The sequence below is a fragment of the Kryptolebias marmoratus genome, linkage group LG22 (genome assembly GCF_001649575.2).
Source record: "Kryptolebias marmoratus isolate JLee-2015 linkage group LG22, ASM164957v2, whole genome shotgun sequence".
In the NCBI taxonomy this organism is placed as follows: domain Eukaryota; kingdom Metazoa; phylum Chordata; class Actinopteri; order Cyprinodontiformes; family Rivulidae; genus Kryptolebias; species Kryptolebias marmoratus.
Genome location: NC_051451.1, coordinates 9172380 through 9178429, shown reverse-complemented (window position 1 = coordinate 9178429; position 6050 = coordinate 9172380). Strand labels below are relative to the sequence as shown.

Sequence of the window (6050 nt, the reverse complement as noted above, 5' to 3'; positions counted from 1 at the left end):
TTTAAAGCGGGCTGCTGCACCGAGGCGAGGTCCTCTGTAATGACACCTCGGCTGTGAAGAACTTCATCCACTCCGCCGCCTCTACCTGGCGCCGCCTGTGACGAGACGGGCGTCTTTGTTGCCGGGGAGAGAGAGAGAGAGAAAGAGGAGGGGGAAGATTTGAATCGCTGAGTGACGGCACCAGGAAAAGACATCTCTGGCGTAAATGTAAATGTATTGTTACTTACACATTTAAACCACCCAACACACACACACACACACACTCATACACACCTTCCCTGTTCGCTGGCCTAACGCTGGACAGTAGAAGGAGGCAGCAGCGGAGGAGGTCTTCAGGGTTGGGGGGGGGGGTCAATTTTGACATCATGTTGCCCTCTTTTGGTGAGAATTTAAAACTGCAGCTGCAATCACCTCAAAGGGAAAACAGCTCAGGCTGGGTTTGGAAATGAATTTCGGTGAAAAATGAATGACAGGTCGTATAAAAAAAAGGGCTTAACCAACAAGTTTCTACATTTTTTTTTTTTTACATCTATTTAATATCAAAACTGTGGATTGATTTCAAACTAAGATGGTGCCAACCTTTTTATCTCAGTCATGATGACCAAAAAAAATGTAAGCGTCATAATTTTTCCTTCGGAACTGAGGCTAATATTCACGATTTTTGTTTTAAATTTTTGTCATTCCCCCCCTTAAGTCCCAGAATTTCGTCTACCAGATTTAGAGAGTTCACGAGTCTCTCTAATATCGTTTTACTTTATGAACCTACTACAATTTAAGCTCTGTGCAAACCTAATAAAGAACCAAGGAAGGACGAATTCAAAGAACATATACTGTGACACAAGTGGAATGCTCCAAACAAAAAATTTTAGAACGATAAGTCACCCGGATAGGAGAGAAAAAACCGGAGTCAAGTCCTTAAATGCTCTAATGGAGTGAATTTGAAATGTACTCAAACACCTGTGCATTGCAGCAGCTCGACCCGTTGTTTGTGAGTGTGCAGATTTCTGTTCCCCGTCCTTTTACTCTGGTTTTGTCCTCGTGTATTTAGTCAGCAGGACTCAGAACGGGGCGCAAATAGGGACTTAATTGGTAAGTGCTGCCGTTCCCACCTTGGTCTAAGTCTAAACCACAGATTGGATTTAAGGTACGAAGAGAACGCGAGGCGTCGGCGGCGAGGGGGGGGTGGCTCCTGCAGATCTTATTCTCCCACTTCACTCAGGACGAAGCTCCGCTGGCAGAGCCTGTCGTCAGGCAAAGCTCCGAGCCGTCTCCCCTCCATTGCTTCTCCGCTGAATCAATAGGCCCCTCGCAGCATATCATTACACATAAGTATAATAATTACTCGTGTTATTAATTCTGCCTTAATACCAGGGATAATATGATATGTAATTCAAGCCTGTTGAGGGAAGAGAAAATAAGATGATCACAAACGCATCTCTTATGAAAATCAATGCCGAAATGGATATTCCAATAATGCCGAACCACCGCTGCTGCTTTCTTTTTTTTTCCTTCTTCTTCTTCGTGCATATCCACCAATCATTTTCTGCTCTCATCTGGAAAATAAAATATATATATATATAAATACGTGCAACATATTTCACATGGCCGCCCAGTCTGAGGCAAAACAATATGGATCTGTGTCGCCTCGCAAACAATTTTAATAAAAAGCCATCGATTGGGGATGGAGCGGATAGCCTGTGGGTGCAGAGCGGCAGACCCCAGTGGGTCCAGATCATTAATGTCCTCAACCGCTGGCTTCGCCCGGCGCAAATGTGTTCGATAAGGGGCCGGCACGCGTGCTTCGGGGTTTGATTTTAATGCGCGGCTCCTGATCGGGCCACGAAATCAAGACGCGTTTCAAGGGAGGACCCGACGGGGGGTGGGGGTGGGGGGGTTCGTGTTCAATCCCCGTCTGATTGATCAAGTCGGAGCCGAGCTGACGCGTGTGATTTCATTTTAACGGGCGCTGCTCCCACTCGGATCTGACGACCAACGGCAAACGTCATCTGGAGACTTAGGAGGTCATATCACTCCCCCCCCCCACACACACACACACACACTCTCGATGAGCTGCTTTACGCCAGACATCAATAATGCGTGCATACATTCTGGAGAGAAACACTTCCATTCACTTCTCCTGATCAGGTAGAGCAACCTCGGCTCTGCAAGACAGTTTTAATTACCGGGTACAGTTCTGGTGCTTATGAGTTCAGTTTTCAGAGCAAAGCCGGTAATGATATTCAAAACGCCTGCTGGCTACTCCGGCTCCTTCTTTTCTCTTCCCCCCCCCTGTCTTTTCTTCCCACTGAAATGTGAGTACTCCCGGTTTACGAGGCGATTTGTCCTCCGGACACTTTGTAAAAGCTTTACTCCACTCCACTTTTAAACAGGAGGGCTCACCGGACGGGGTGGCAATAATAAAGGCTTTTGGGCATAAGGTTTGGTGGCGGCTGGGGCGAGGGGGGATCAACGTGGAATGTATTATCCTGTGCTACCGAGACTGACTTCAATATTTTAAAAAAAAGAAAAAAAGAAACAAGAATTGATCCTGTAAGATGAATTCTGATCCGGCTAAGTGGAGGAGGAGGACGGTCCATTCCGATGCTGCGCGGGCCAGATGGAGAATCGCAGCAGGCTATTTCACCCTCCCCCATATTTTTCACATTGTGTTGTCGAACCAGCATTCGATCCAATCGCACAGCCACCGAGGAATTCGCGTTAAAATACATGCATTACAGAGAAGCGTGGCCAATCAGGCAGCATATGGAATAACATATTCGGCTGCGCTAAAGCTCTGCCAAATACCAGTGAAAGTGAAAAAAAAAAAAAAAACAATTATTCATCACACAAGGAATAATGGAGGGAATTTTCTATTGAGTGGGATTGATTTTCAACATAAAGATGTAGCTTGTTGGTTTCATTTTTTTTTTTTTTCCCCTCCCAAAAAAAAATTTCATTTGAGTTGTTTTCAAACAGGAGCCGCTTATATTTCCATTAGTCACAGGACCGATCCCATCCGATCGGTGTTTCCACACACAGCCGTCGGTGTGTGAAGTGCCGCCGATAATCAAGCGCGAGGGTGGATATATAACAAGCAGCACTTCACCGTGCGCCTAACAAGCACACTTCACACACTAATCAGCTCGAGTGGACTTGGGTTTGCATCTGCGTCTTCCGAGTTTGCGTCTCCCCCAATCGCCCCCCCCCCCCCACACACACACACACACACACACACACGCCCCGCTCCTTCGGTTTAGATCATAAAATCTGGATGCTATCAATAAAAACGGCGATTCGCTGGGAGCACATTCTCATGGGTGGGTTACAAGAAGATGCAGGTTTTGGAGAAACAAACTCTAATAGGGAGGTGTTCGGAACTTTTTCTTTGGGACTTAGTTGGACTTTTTTTGTTTTTTTGTTTTACAGTAAGTCAAAGAAATGCACACAAATCAGCTTGAGATTTAGACTTAGAACTACAAGGAACCTCTACTAAGGTAATATTAGAGTTGCTTTTTTTTAAAAAAAAAGAAGAATCTGATTATCCATTTTGTCTTTTCATTTGTTTTAAAAAAAACTCAAATTTTTTTGGTTTTACCAGTCGGCATAAACAGGCAAAAAAAGAGGGGAAAAAAGTGACGTAATTTCAACAGTTATTTTTTATTTTTTGCGTTCGAAAAGTTACATTATAATCAGCTGAACTCAGGCGGTTACGAGTGTGTTAATACAGCTGTTGGCGGATTTACAGTGAAGCTGATAAACGCCTAAAATAATTCACATGAATTTAAAAAATTACCATTTTTTCCCCCAGTTTAAAAAAGTAAGTTGCATTTTTTTTTTTTTTTTTTTTTAGAAAAGACAAACATAATGACAGTTTGCACTTAAAGTTTTCTTTAAAAAACATCCCCCCTGATTTAAAAACACAACAAAAAAACCCCGATTCTACTCCAAATCCACTGATGTGGGGAGGCAGGACAGACACCCAGCTCCTGTAATCCCATCAGCTCGTGTCGTACAGCGGGGAGCGAGGCCCGTAATCCCGAGTTTAGGCTTCACACACGCTGCCCTCACACCCATCTGAACGCACACGTAAACACACTCCCAAAAGAAAGGAAATGACGGGTTTTTGTCTGCTTTTGTTCGTTTTGTGCGCCATACTGAGACGCTCGTTGTACATGCAAGAAAATCCTGCCAAGTCAGCGTGAGGGCAGCCTTCTTATACCCAGGTCCTTAAATCATTAAAGCTTTAAAAATGATTTGCTTCTCTAGAAAAAAAAATCTAATAAAAGTGATTATGCTGTGGCTAAATGAACATGTTTTGAATTAAGTAGGAGGTCGTTTTGTGCGTTAAAAACACTTGACTCTGATCTGCGGAAATCTTTAAAAGCGGTGTTCAGAAACCACAGGAAGTGATTTTATTCAGACGAACCCCTTCAAAAAAAGACTAAAAGCAGAGTTCGTGGACGGCAGATAAAAGAGCCCCGCGTGATAATCTGCGAGCGGGGCGCATGCCATCGAACCGCTTTTGCTGTCGAGCCTCTCAATCAAGTCGGCGGTTCGCGGGAACAATGTGCGCCATTATCATTCAAATGCATGCAGAACACAACAACAGGAAGAAGAAGAAGAACGGGAGAAATAAAAAGCCACGTCGGACAAGGCACCCCCGGCTCAGAGAGGGGAGGGAGAAGGAGAGGGAGGGAGAGGGGGGCTGGGTGGGAGAGAGACGCAGGGTGCAGGACCCACACGGTGTGGTTCCAGCCAATTGCGTTCCAGAGAAGTGACCACGGCCAGTGATAAACAAAGCGCCATAGATCATCCCTCTCTCAGACGGAGCCCGGCACCGGAGGCGGCGGAGGGACGGAGCGCTCACACAAAAGAGAGGAGGCAGACAGAGGACGACGGAGAGCCCAGCGCCTTGCGTCTGCGTCTGTGCCCCCTTCTTCTGCTCGCCTTTCGCTACACTTCCGTGTCCGTTATTTTTCGCGGAACGGAATGCCGGCATAAAACAAAACCAAAAAAAAAAAAAAAAAAACTACAAGACACTGACACAGTTTGGCTTTTTGTAATAAAACAGCCTATAAATAAGAGGCCGTCTCTTTGTTCTCCAGTCTCTCCAGCCCCTTTCTCANAAAAAAAAAGTGGCCGAGCTGCAGCTCTGCTCCAAAAAGGATGCGAAGGCGAACCAAGAGAGAAAGAAAGGAAAGAAAGGAGGCAAAGGAGGGAAGAGTGCCGCAGCCGCTTTCTTTTTTCTCCCATAGTTGCTGTGCCGACGCGTCATATACACATATAGAGATATGTTTCAAATAAATAAGCACAGAAACAGATTGAAGTTGTCGCCCGAGAGAACACTTACCCACTTCCAGGTACAAGACTCAGATTCAGTGTTCATTAGAGCCGCGTGTGCGTCACCACAGAAACCTCAGATATTCCTCCAAAACAGATGTGCAAAGAGGAGCAGTGAGGTTCCCCCCTCTTTTGTTTGTGAGGCTGCCTTGCTAGGGTTTTCTCTATTTGCATCAGCCGGCTTTTTACGGCTTTGAAGCAGGTGGATGACAAAAAACATCAATCTCTCCAGGCACATTGTGTGGCATGCACGCTTTGACACACTCCCCTTCAGCAGCTCTATACGATATAATCACACACGCTGTTCTCCGCTCGCAGCTCCACGGCTGAATCTGGGCTCAGATGAGAAAAAGCGTAGGACAAGTGTGCGTTGTTGCAGAATGTTTTTCACAGCAATCATGTTTTGATTGGGTAAGGGTAGACGCTTTGGCTGCGTTCGCACCGCAGGTGTTACCGCTCAATTCCGATTCGATACTTTTGCGCGGTCGCTCACGTTAGAGTTTAAATGCGACCGTAATCAGACTCCCGTGTGAACGGTCTACGGCCCCGAAGCGACCCGTGTGCGCCGAAGAAGACGTGACGTCACACGCAGCACGCCGTGTTTACGAACGTGAATATGGATGCTACACATGCTAGCATGTGTGTATCGATTCTAAAGTCGTTTATTATGTTTTGCCTAATGTCTACGTTTAAACTCGCCACTTCCTGTC

General features: G+C 45.8%; 1 long non-coding RNA gene across 1 annotated transcript in view; it reads right to left on the bottom strand.

The window, feature by feature from the left end:
• The window catches only part of LOC108239156, a 45084-nt gene extending 39254 nt beyond the window's left edge, over window positions 1-5830 (bottom strand). Inside the window, exon 1 of the long non-coding RNA XR_001808705.3 lies at window positions 5351-5830. This is a non-coding gene — a long non-coding RNA (uncharacterized LOC108239156). The remainder of the gene's footprint in view (window positions 1-5350) is intronic.
• Window positions 5831-6050: the final 220 nt, after the last annotated feature.